The sequence below is a fragment of the Gymnogyps californianus genome, chromosome Z (assembly GCF_018139145.2).
Source record: "Gymnogyps californianus isolate 813 chromosome Z, ASM1813914v2, whole genome shotgun sequence".
Lineage (NCBI taxonomy): Eukaryota > Metazoa > Chordata > Aves > Accipitriformes > Cathartidae > Gymnogyps > Gymnogyps californianus.
The window spans coordinates 42,295,264-42,309,370 of record NC_059500.1 but is presented as its reverse complement, the minus strand read 5'-3'; positions in this window follow the sequence as shown (position 1 = coordinate 42,309,370).

Below are 14,107 nucleotides of genomic sequence, written 5' to 3'. Positions count from 1 at the left end.
ATTAAAGAAGTGGCTTTGCTACAATTTCTTCTACTTTAAAATCTTTTTAATTAGTGAAGGCTCAAGCTTAGTCTTCAAATTGCAAGTGTTCTTATCAAACAAGGTAAAATTTAGGAACCTGCGTGGCATGCATATTTGCTGCAACCTCAGTTACTCATAGAAAAGCCACTGTATTCTTCAGGGAGAAGAGAATGATATATACAGTAGAAGAGTAGGGGAGCAATTGTGGGAGTTTTTTGGTTGTGTTTCATTCTATAAAGAATATTCAAAACATGAAAAATGAAAATAATATTAGAAATAATAAAGTCTGCAGTTATTTACCTGTATATAGCATGTGTGTGATGCATAACGTGCACTTTTGTTTGATGTCAATGTAGACATTTTGAAGTTCCTTTTCTTGCTATTTCTTGCCAGAGAATAATAAAGTTCACAAGGCAAAACATCAATGTCTGCATTAAAAATTACTTTTGATTACTGTTTGTATGAAAAAGTCAAAGAAGACATTACTGACACAGATATTTGGTATAACTGTTCGAAATGGAATATTGAAGGTCTTGTGATAGGAAAGATACATCATCAGTGAAGCACTGGCAAGGCACCAAGAGGAACAACGAAGAAAAAAACTACTAAACCTTTTTTATTTCCAAAACTCTCTAGAGCTTCAGATTAAATTTTAGCACTTGGTATTCACTAATAACAAATGAAAGAGGATTCGGCACTAAGCCTGTCCACTCTTGATATTTCATCATCCAGAAATGACCACCCAGTTTAGCTGAGCTTTAATTCATATCCTGTTACATATGGCCAGACTTTAAACTGTAACTGCTTTTTTATTAATCCTGTTGACTAAATATTGCAAGGTAACAAATTCTACATTCATCTTTGTTTACTATCATGGTATTTTAAAGGCAAATGCAGTCCAGAAGATGATCTTGGCACAATAAAATCTCTTGACAGACCCTTCAAGGCATGGAAATAATCCAGGGAACTGTTAAAGTACAGAATGCAAAAGGCTGCAGGCATTGTATGGGATGATGACAAGAAAATCAAGACCAAAAGCAGATGATGCATTTCAGATGAAATTTTTTCAAGTAATAGCTAAATACTGGCAAAATGTTGAAGGATTCCTAAACATAACCATATTACAGAGTTTCAGATCAAAGAATATTGTTTCAGTGGTTGCAAAGAATTCAACATTTGCATTAGAGAACATTTGCAGTTTAGGGGAAACCTTGCTGTTTTAATACTTCATTAATGCCAAAGTTTTGCAAGCAATTAAACACAAAGGAAATATAGTACATTGATTATTTATATAACATTTTTATATCAGAAAGATGTTTCTCAACACAGACATCAAAAGAAAATGTCAATAGCTATATTTAATCATTCTTTCAGGATCTTATTAGAAAAAGATATTCCAGTTACAGTTCATTTCACATATGTATTCTTAATACCACTTGTAAAATCTATTTGAAACAGTATTTAAGGAAGATATGCTCCATCTACTTTGTATATATACATAAAGAGAAAAGCAAATTATAGCAGAGGTATAACTAATAAAAAAATTATACTCTCAATAGATTTTAATGGATTTAGAAATCACAAAATTGTTCCATTTGTATTTATTATTCCTTAGGATATGTGACAATAGCTGTAAGTTAGAACACAGAATTAGAGGGGTATATTGGAATATCAGGTAATTCTTTGCTATCACTGGCAATCATGTCCTAAATCCTTTTCAAAAACATGCCAAGTATCTTGTTAAAAGTAGCCATGATCTTCCCTTATAATAACTGTTTGAGCAGCGTTCAAAACTTTCATTTCTACAACATTTAAAAAACTCATTTTAACAACTTCTTTTCCTTACAGTCATGGATTTCATGATGAGAAATACGATTTTCATGATGAAAACAACTAAATCCAGAACTTGGGAATCTGCTTCTGTCTTTGGACTACTGATGTCTGCGTTTTCTTGAATACTAATAGTTCAGAAGCATCAGTTCCGACTTGTGAGATTCTCATTTCTCAGTGCCCAGTTCAAGACTTTGATATCTCCTTTGAGAAGGCTGGTCCATGGAGGCAGATGAAGTCAACAGAAATTGTACTTGAATATTCAAAGTGCACTGTAATAATAAGCACTCTAAAAAAAAAACCCAACAAAAACAAACAAACAAAAAACCTCTCTATGTCACAAATTTTGTGAGTCTATTGCAGATACTTTTGATTTCAAGCTCTCTTATTATTCTCTTCCCATTTGTAAAACATGATAGCAAACTCCTTTGACTTGGATAGGGTTGTCAAAGACAAGTTAATTTGGGTGAAATACTCTACAGGTAAATGTCACAAGAAAGCCCGCATGTAAGTAATTCTTTCTTTGGAAAATAGTTTGAATGGCAGTAAGTAAGATGGCCAAGGGCTACACACTGAGCTAAGGAGGGGAAAGGAAAAAGGAAAATATAGATTAATTTCTGACTGAATATCATTCATCCTGTCCATGGCATGAGTCACAGAATATAAGGAAAACACAGCCTGTGAACATGTAATGAAAGACCATACTATACGGCATTCAACTCCAAAGGTAACTGACGTCTTTTCTTTTCACCAGTTGAATTTGCCACCTTAAAATCATGTCTCCTCAGTGTGAGCGAAGAGATTCTAAATGCTCTATGTACTGTGCACTTTTAATATTTTGATAGAGAGATGCTTCCTGTACAGGTTCAGAAGATTAACAAACTGTGAGCATTCTTTCTTCTCTGCAGCCAGAGTAACAGTCCCAGGTCTGCTGCTTTTCTCTCTGTACCTTCACCAGCCAGCACAGAGCTGGAAGTAATCTGCTGCAAGAGTGCCCCAGTAGCAGGTATCTCCCCTTTGAAACAAAGAGAGTTTGACACTTAGTATTGCTGTTACTTGCAAAGGCTTCTCTGGCTCAGTCTAGTTAAGGACTGGCTCTTGCTTGGGATAGTTTATTTAATCACAATTTAAGCCTTAAAACAAGAGCCTGGAATACAAGCAGAGCTTCCAGAGGAAGCCAACCTAAGACAGTCTCGTTAGCCCATGTGCCGAAGATAATGCTCTAATTGAAACTGTATTAGACCCATGCTGTGTGGTTAATTTACTGTGATCCATCTTCATTTTTCCAATCCACCTGGCAGTAGTCAAACTCTGGCTTCTGGAATTCTCAGGCATTTTCATTGAAATACATATGGGAGCTGAAATACAGGTTTCTCTGTGACGACTGTTGTTCATGTTTTATCTTATTTTTATGCTGTATGCGTGATATGTCAAAATACATGGTTTCAGTATTCCAGGGTAGTTCCATTTCTGTAATGTAAAAAACATATGATCTATTCTAGGGAAAACAATTCCCATTACTTACCGTGACTATGACCGTATATTAACCTCACTTAACATATTATCTAGAGTTATATGACAGACTTGTCTTCACCTATTTAAATGTTCTGCTAAAAGGCTACAGATTCCAAGCTCTCTCCATCAAACAGAGAAACATCCAGAGTTCTGCACCTGGCTCATTGCATGACTCTTTAACAAAATATTGTTTCAAACAATACCACAAAGCAAGATCATTTAATTATTAGACGGAATAAAACTCCCTATAAAAATTAACATTTTCTTAAACTTCAAGAAACTACACTTACTTTATTTTTAGTTCCATACTCTTCACAGTGAATTCTGTTTTAGCATTTAATAATTTTATTCATTTAATAGGATCTCCAACTACCTGGTGGCCCTAGGTAGCCTTGCTTGACCAGGGGGGTGGACCAGATGACCTCCAGAGGTCTCTTCTGACCTCAACCCTTCTGTGATTCTGTGATACATAAAAATGAATTTAAAAGTCATCCAGCCAATTTAGAAATAGAGTGACAGGTTCTTCTGGTACCGCTTCCTTGATTTTGACTGTCTACCTTCATTATTAGAATGGCTGTTAAAAGAGGCTCTTCCTTTATTCTCCCTTCTGCAGCCACTTATTTGGCTCTATCTGGGTTCGCTATCTGAAGTCAGAGAGCTTGGATTTGAGCAGAGCTCCTTGGGTCCCAGATATTACCATTTTTTTCTTTGATAAAATGTTCTTTGGAGAGATGGTTTAAGAATGATCTCTTAAAGGTGGAAGTGTCCAGCCACCTGCCTACCTCAATGCATAGTTGCATCTTTGGATACTTCGCATCATTATGGGAGTGCAAGAGTATTGAATGGGTAACTGTAATTATTGACTGTAATCCGTTCTCCATATGCAAATCGAAAGCTAAAAATGTTTAATGGCAGATGGCATACAGTGTATATAACTGTATTGCAAAGGCTCTGCTTTATCTGACGTGTAAGATCCTACATCTGAAGTTTGAAAAAATAATCTGTGTTGTAGTTGAAATAATATGACTAGCAAACCTAATATAACCTGATGCAAAGCTAATCTGTATGTGAGCTGAGTCCTTTGAAACAAGAATGAGATAAGGAATGTTAGTTCTATATCAGTCTTGTTACAAAGCTTGAAAGGACATGCAAAAAAGCATAAAATTCATTATTTTAATACAATGTTAATACTACAAAGAGAACAAAATGGCATAGCATGTTCATTTTTCATGAGAGGCATTATAAGTAAGAACAGGAAAGAAAATAATATCCATCTATTTCACTTGGCCTAAAGCACAACAGCTCTGACTAGAAAAATTCTGGATTAAGAAAAAAAGAAAAAAACAAACCAAAAAAAAACAACAAAAAACAAGTTTCAAAATTAGAACCACCTTCTGGATCATCACTGACATGAAAGTTAGGGAAAAAACAGCATTTTTTAAAAACTAGTGTTTACTTACAGGATAAAAAGAAGTGTTTAGGTTTTTTAAATGAATCCCACAAAGGACACAGTCTTCTTCCTAAAACAATCCCGTTACTGGAAGAATGGTTAGAAACTAGCTTTGTATGAAAGATCACCAGCTAAAAATCCAGGCAATACCCCTAAAAAGAAAGTAGCTCAATACTGATGACAGAAAGTCATGCACATATCATACAAAGCAAGACAGCACAGGGGATCCCTGAGCTGGCATGGAATGAGCTGGCATGTCTAGCACGCATGTCCCTCTCAGTGTCTTGCACTGTGTATGTGAAGATTTTATCCTAAAAGAGACAAAACTTAACATTTCAGCATCTGGAAGATGTTTTCCCCAGTTTGTAATAAATTCGGTTTTTGCCCCACTGTAACTGTAACCATTGGCTTAAAGGACAGAGCACGTCAAATCTTACTAGACTCCAAAGCAAGACAATCTTGCTAGCTGCATTAGCTTTAACATTATGAGGTAAATTATTTAACATGAGTCACTTAGAAAATGCAAACATAAATTACACTAACAGATATTTCTTACTCTTGACTCTTTTATATTAAAGGTAAGGAAGTAATTTTAAAATGTTATTTCAAGTAAATGAATGCCGAACTGAAGAGTTTGTGAAACACTTGCTTTGTGGCGCCAATAATACAAAGAAAGAATAATTAATAAAATATTTTCTTCTATCAGTCAGGGATGGCTTTTCTGGAAGATTGTGAAGGTACTGAAAATAGTTATGCCATTTCTAGAAACAGTAGAAGATAATTACAGAAAAATTGGACCATCCCTTAGCTTAACTATAACAACAACTTAGCCAAACCTAAACATTTGCTAAAGGAATCATCTCATTTCTAACTGAGTTGCCTGACCACAGCATTGAGTTATCCTGATGTACATGTTATTTATACCTGCAGTTGTTTTTTAGACACCAGATACTAAAATGCCCTGGATGAACAGCAAATTTAGAAAACTGTATAATAGGAAATACTACGCATAACAACAAATATAGTTTCCCTCTCATAAATGCCTGGTGATCTATGAGATGAGTCTAAGTCCAGGAATGAACATGAGAAGCCATCAAGAGACAAGAAGCCATTACTGTTCGGGAATGGAGCTCAGTCTTGTACACTCTGCAGAAACACTGAGTATTTTCCAAGGTACTAATTGAGCAAAACGTACAAGTGAGTACCTCAGTGATTTAACAAAACTTGCATGAATGAGTGCAGGCAGGGAACAGTCAGCTCATTCTAAGACTTGTGGACATCACATATCTGGAAACAGCATCTCGATGGTTTCAAAATTTACAGTTAAATAAGTTAGCTAATGCTATTCCTGCTATAGAACAGGGTCTGTAGCATCCAGTTCGGATGAGTCCAGGTCACCATAGGCAAAACTTGCCAAGTCTTAAATGGAATAGCCTGAAATATTCTTGTAGAAATTCAAGACTAAATCACAAATATCTGGGAACACATACAAATTTCCACTTCATATCTGGGATAAAACAAATGTGTCTTAAAAAAAAGAAGATAAGACAATGCACATAACCCTTATGTAATGAAATAATTTGGTGATATTTTTATTATTGTTTTAAGGATGTTCTTAGTACAGTACAAAGATAAACCAAGCCTAAACTGTGTGGAATTACTATTATTAAAAAAAAAATCTAAGAAACCAGTCAAGCGAACAACCCCAAAGCAAAAAGAAGTGACAGTCATATTCACCACTAGATGCATTTCAAAGTTGAGAAAATATTTAAGATTCCCTCTAGTTCATGCAAAAACTGCCGAGACAATGTCCCCCCACTAATTTAGTGCTGCGTACATATGACCAGGTTATAGTCTAGTTTATGAACAAAAAATTTGACTGTTTAGCTATCAGGTGAAAGTCAGTCTGCTGGGTTTTTCTTGCTTAAGGTCCCCAGATTTCTGACTGGTAGAGCATCCTTCCCACTTACTAGTTGTGTTCCTCATGAATGTACAGCATGGATAGTATGTAAAATTGTCCATTCTTGTAAGCACCTTGCATTTCCCCCCTCTGTCTCCCTCTTACCCTTCACACCCAGAGTTTTCAAAACATACCAATGTATATCCTAAGTGACTCCAGCTGAAATGTGGCATTACAATTTGCACGGTTTTTTACTTATTTCAGAATTTTAGTTTGGTGAAACTTCACCCAGGCTTATATATACCTTCAGTCATATCAGTACAAAACTCAGGAAAGTCTATTAAAGTAAAGTTTTTTTCATTGAAATCTGCTCCATGTGACTTCTTAGAAAATATTCAGTAGTTTCCTGATTTTTTTATTTTTCCTCTTATTTCTCCACCTCTTAGTTTCTTGCATGTATCCTTTTATTCCTCACACTTGAAGCATTCTCCCTCAGACTCTCTAGGTCCCCAATTATTTTCCAAAATCCATTGCCTATCAAAAGTATCTACAGACAAACTGTACTTTCAAAATGTAATGTAAGATACCATAGTCCTATGAATCTATAACCAATCTCTAATTTTTCTGAGTAATTACTTCTTCTTAAGTGAAGAGTTAGGAAAGAAGTTTTTGAGGAAATAGGATGGCATGCTTCAGAACTACACTCACTGTTCTAAAATAGGAGCAGGATACTGATGATTACCTGCCTCCTTCCTCGTGTCCTTCTCCTAACATTCTTAATTAGGAAGTTGTGGCATATTGAAAATAATTTAAGTTGTAGTGCTTCAGTTTGTTTTTTTCCCTGAAACTCAGTTTCCTTTTGTCTTGTTTCTCCTCATTCAACCTAAGTAAACGTATTTAGTGGGAGAACATCACATGTTATAAAGCCCTATTTATCCTATTTATAAACCCTATATATTTATTGGAACACAAGATACTTTCCTAAGTGGGCTTGCTAGATATTTGCATTGGCTAAACTTTCAAAACTTTACAAAATTTGTTTTGAATGACCACTGCCAAGTGTAACTGTATGTTAAAAGGTCTTCCTGTTGCATCCTGTGAAAATGGAAATTTGGTCAAAACATAGATGGTATTTCAAGGCAATCCTGATGGTCTTTGCAACACCATAAATAATTCTTTTTGCCTTCTTAAAGTGGAATATTATAGTATAAGTAATTATACTTATATATATATAAATATACTATAAAGTAATATATAATATAATATAGTATAAATAACTATAATATAGTATAGTGGAAGAACATAAGATTTGACTGCAGTGTTTAACGTGTTCCTTTGGGTTTTCTTCCTCCCCAGTAAGCCATCACATTTAGATTTCAAAATGTCTTATTCTTATATGTGAAGCATAAAATAGAGAGTGGGATATGTAAATTAATGAATATATTTGTGACAAGAACTTTGCACATTGCTTATAAGCCTTCTGTCAAAATCATTAGTGCAGAAACACTCTCACATTAGTGTGGTGGAATAGCTGTTTTGCTTTGTGAAAACACAGGTCTAATCAGGTAGCTAAGTCTATAGGAGCACATTTTAGATCCAACAATAAAATCCAGGTACTGCTGTTTAAACTTGTTTGAAGCTGAGGTTGCCAGACCATTCCTTTAATCTGTTGGAATTCACACTTCATTGCAAGTGGGTTTGCGTTTGGACAAGGTCTTCATTTTCACCTTCTCTGTCATTTCCTGAGGAAAATGAACAATTTCGCTGGGGTGTAAGTCAATTGTGAGTTTGCTCAGTGACAGCTTTCTACACTAAGTAAACACCTATGTGTATGTATTTCTTTGGAAGAGTTAATGGATAGATTTATTTCCAGTGAGTGACTTTTCTTTGTTTTCTGTTTTAAAGATACGCAGAGCTCACTGAAGGCTGAGTCAACAAGAGTGCATACTGAAGCCTGCTATTTATCCAAAGAAATCACACAAAAGTCAAGGTACCTGCCACCATTAAAGACAGTTCTTCAAAAACCTCTAGGTGAAAATGACCAGACAAAGGAGATTTTGTGTGAAATTCTTTTGACTATATTGTTAGTGATGCCTGATGGAGGGTGAAACAGTAGTTCCTTACTCATTTAGTCTGTGATACAGAAAAGCATCTAAGCATTAATTGAGCTCTATCAGAGCCTGACATGTCACTTTCCCTGATGATTTGACTGAGAATGATCTATCCAAAAGGTATCAGTTTGATACCTATTACTAAAAACGTTTTTTGTAATATCATATAGAAAACAGTATGTTAAGAACTGAACAAAAGAAATCAAGTACAAAGGCTGTCAAGCATTTAGGATAATCAAGATTTCATAGAGTGTTACTGCTCAGGCATACCTGAACCTCCAGTTCCCACTCTATCTTTGGTTCTCAGTGGTCTTACGTTTGGATTTACTACATGTAACATATTTCCTGCAGTTCTCATCAGGCTTAGCTGGGTCCAGTGCTTGGAAGATGTCCCTTAGGAAGTGTGGTCAGTGATGAGCAGAATGACCTAATGTAGCTTTTTCTAAATATATGTATAGCCTTATCAAGGGGAGTACAGGGTCATAACCAAATAAAGGTCCTGGTTAGTTTTTAGTCCTGGACACTCCTGTTTTCCTTTGAGCCTAGAAAAATCTGTTCACTCTGAAAGAGCTTTGGAAGTGTTTTGGTGTTTTGCACCATCTGAAGTGTTTACAAAAAATTCTCCTGTCAGTTTTATCTCTTTCTGTTCATGCACCTTCAATTAATGATTTAATTAACCAAAAAGCTAATTGTTAAATAAATGAAACACCAACACCACTGCTTCTGTCAGTTCCAATCTAACATTGAGGCCACAACCGATAGCAAAATCTCCACGTTGCCTTTATACCTTTAGCAAGAAAGCACCAATCTATGAAACAATGGAATTTCTATTGAGAAACTCTTCTTTCAGTTGTCCTGGGCTTACTCAGATTCTCTTCTGCTGCCACAAATCAAAAAGTACATTTCATGATGCATTGATAAAGCACCAGAATTGGATGCTATATTTTTCAAGATATAATTTTGCATTAGTATATTATACTTAATTAGGTATTTAATAATTTAGAATCAGGAAAAGGCTACTGACAGGGTAAAACAAGAGAATAAAGTTAGTTTGGACTAAAACTTTCCTTATATATGTACATTTCCTAGTTTTATTTCAAAGTCCACAGCATCAACACCTACACCACCTATCTTTCCTTTTCTTACCAATACACCAACCACTTCTTTATTTATCATTTTGCTACATGCAACATTGTTAAATAAGAGAATTCATCACTTCTGATGACCAAACAAAATTCTGCATTAGCCTCCGAACGCTGTACAAGTGCGTAGTCTAGACTGAAAATTTAACAGTATTGTTACAAAACTATTCCCATTAGATGTTCATCCATACAAACATAAACATCATACAGAGAGGTGTCCATGTGCTGAATTAAGGAGCAATACGTTTAACATAACTTTGTCACAAGGCTTCAGTGGGTCACAAGATATTTGCCCTTAAACCTGTCATCAGCTACTAAGCAGACTAATTGGAGAACTGTAGTAAACCATAAGTCAGAATTTATTAGTTTTAATGGTGTGTAAAACCATGCAAGCTTTTAGTGCTGAAAAGAGAGTGAAGTTTTCAGTAGGACTCTTTGTTCCTTAATAGCCTGAATATTAAGTTTAAAATTATCTGAGCTGTTAAATCCTACTATTTTTCTATTAGAGTTCTGTTTGTAAACTATTTTTGAAAATGGGACATAGGTCCCATGTTTTATGTAATTGCAGTGTAAATGAACTTAAGCATAGACTGTAACAAAAGTGAAGAAGGAAGAGAAAGAAAGGCATTTTATATTGAACTTCTGAAAACAAAGAGTAGCTTTTCAGAAATTCCACAGTACTAGCTCACTGTTCAACTTAGTTCATGCAGATGCTTGCCTGCATTGCTGAAGTGCTATGCAAACCTGCAGAAAAGGAGTCACGAATTCAATAGAAAAGCTGTATGAGAATAAGGAAATCAGGTCTGATCTACCTGGCACAAATGTTCCAGTTCTTTTACCTGGAACCTGCCATGGAAATTCCAAATACGCTTTCTGAAAGTTTATTGCATCATCATATACTTCACTTTTCCTTGAAATATTTAAAGCTACCACAAATTAGCGATACTTGTTTTAGTTTCTGTTTGCCTTTCTCTGAGGTCACAGTGGCAACCCATTGTCCTTGAGAAGAGTTCAGGACAATTCCTGACTAAGCTTTAAAGAAAAGATATCACTATGCTAAAGCAAGAACATAACTCAGTATTACCTACACCCCACTCAAACCTTTTGCTTCTATTTTCCTGGGCGATAAAAGCCACATTATTTGAAGTGTGACACGTCACAGATGTATAGAGTATCAAGCATCACCTGTTAAATCTAAAGAAAAGTAAAACCTTGAGAAACATACATTAGAAGAAAGGCTTTAGAATGTCTTACCTGGCAAAAAAATCTCACAAAGAAAGGTAAAATAGTAAAATATCTCTTAGTTCCCCAGAAAATCAACAAGAATGATGAATTTGCTCTGATTAAAGAAAAGTATTATCCCACAAGATTTTTTCTTTCAAATTCCCATTATAAAGGGGCTAGCTAGGTTTTCAAGCCTCTTCTGGGTTTTTTTTCCCTCAAAGAAAAGAACTGCTAGGTTTTTCTTTCTTTAAAGAGGACAGTTTAAGACAATGTTGCAAAACATACATGCTATTGCTAGTAGTAGCTTTTGAAAGGGGTAAGTGTAATAATCACCATTACTAAAAGTAAAAGACTAGATGATCTAGTGAAAAAATCCAGAAAGAGTTTGAATGAAGGACTGAATGAGGAGAAAGAGAAAACATAAGGCAAAAAACCAAAACACTAGAACATGTTTATATTTTTAATATGAATACCTATGACAACTTTTAGGGAAATACTAGTAACCAATAAAACTTGTTGTGGACTACTAGCCATTTGTACTATGAGCTTTTTAACACAAAAGCTACTACTGAGGCATACCATTAAAAGATTAAAGGACCAGCTAGAAAAAGGGCATGGTGCGTTCATACAGTAGATGAAACATTAAGCACGTTGGGAAAATATGAATGGTGGTTAGAAAGAATATGATTATACTTTATTTTGGAGTCTTATATTTATATTTGCTTGTGCATGTTTGCAGGCAAGAACTCAAAAAACCCTAAACTTTTCCTTCTTCATCTTATTCAGTCAATCATGTAGCATGTGGTACTCTGGTGAAATATTTGCACTAAACAAACTGTAACTACAAAGCATGCAGTGATGGATAGCATTGTCTTCCTGTGGAAACATTTTTTTTTTAAATCAGGAAATTCTAAACAGACTTCCACCCATCCTACCGAATCACAGAATAACTGGATTAATTTGGAGTTGCAGTAATATCAGAGTAGTCACTAATTTTGCATGGAAAATAAATAAATAAGTCCTACAAAGGCTTGACACTCTCCCAGCTCCTGAAATAATGTATTATTAAAAACAAATTATGATGTGTCAAACTGCATCGCATTATGATGTGATGTGGATGTAAAGCAGACATAAATCCTAGACTTTGGGAAATAAATTTATGATGTGCTGTGTAGCTTCATGTCATGAAATGAAGTCACAAAATCATTTTAGAGTGTATTACTGGAAGCAGCTTTATTTCCCTCCAGTATATTTTAAACTCTCAGCTGAGCAAAACTTGTTCAGGAAAGGACTCTGATCCATGTCCTACTGAATTAATCAGATGATAGTGCATCAGGACCTTTAGCCTAAGAGGAAGACGAACAGGAAACATATTGTCAATATAAAAGTTGTATCTACAGTACTCAACTCAGACACTGCAAAAATAAGCAGCAGAAGACAGTCCTTGCACCTATGTGCTCAAAAATGATTTCACAGTTCAAGACCAATGCAGAATAGGACTGGAACAGAGAAGCAAAATGACTTGCCTAAGGTTGTACAACAGATAAAGGTTAGCAGGAGAAATAAAACCATACAGTCTACAGCTTTTTCTGGATCATGATCCAACCTTACATGTATTCTTCCTAGTGACACTTCAAATATCACCTAGTTCAGTCAGAGAGTCTGACATTAGCAAATAGTACAGGTGATCAGTACTTTAACATTGCAGAGCAAAATACATCCCACACAGAGGTCTAATAACTGCAGAAAAGTTTTGTCTACGTAAAGCTGTTCCAAGAAAAGCAATGTCACTCAACACTCACACCACATGCCCCATAACTCAATGTATAAGATGCACTGTTTGCCAAAATCATGTCATTTCAGATAACTTTGTGATTTTTTTAGTATCCCTACAGGCACTAGAATCACAAGAGAAGGAAGGAAAATCATGTTTTGCATTATGAGAACAGAGAGAGAGAGTACACAGGCTGCTTCTTGTTAATGTTTCCTACTTAGCTATAATACAGATTTCTCATAGATCTGACCAGGGAGAATTTGTTACAATAACAGGTTTCTGCTTGACAGAAAAACATCTTTCTATTGAAATTACTCTCCAGTTAGCATTTAAGGGTTCCTTCACAACCTGGTAGTCATTTCATTTTGTCTCTGACAACTGCATGAGGCATTTTACACCTGAGGTAAAATCAGAAATATTTTTGTTTTCCCTGTCCTTATCTTCCAATGCTTTTTTTCTTTACCTAGACTTAGCAGAATTTTGAGCTTCTTAGGTTTTGTATAACTTGGCAGCAAATCCATCACCAATTGACTACATCTCATCAACTTCAGTGGTGCTGAATTTGAATCAGTCCTGAATATGACAGAAAAAATATTTAAACTGTAAAGAGAAACCTTCTGGCACATTCTGCATTGCAGCTGCTTCCTGGTCTACTGACTGGTAACTGGCCTAGTATTTGCCCATACTAGGACAGTGTCAGAAAACTTTTGCAGCCCTGAACAAAGTTTCCCCACTTGAAAACCTTTGCAGCCCTGAACAAAGTTTCCCCACTTGAACTCCATTCTAAGGGATAACTCTAGACAGATTAGTTAGCCAGCACTGACATTACAATATGAGCATCACTTACATCCCTCTATTTTCTTTAACAATTATTTGAGTCTTTGATCATTTTTAAGGTTGATAATTCAACAGAGCTTTGGCCAAGTGTGTCCGTTTCTTATGATACATATGGTAGACATTAATGTTTAAAGGTGTCCCTTAATGACACAGATTTCAGATTAATGCCTTTGTCTAATCTGCTATTATACTAAAACTGTTAGCTCTTTGGAGAAGGAATTGTCTTTTCAGTCATATGGGAATATTTTGGCTAGAATATCTGGCCCCTGCTCAGACAAAAGGGCCATTCAAACTAGTATTGTG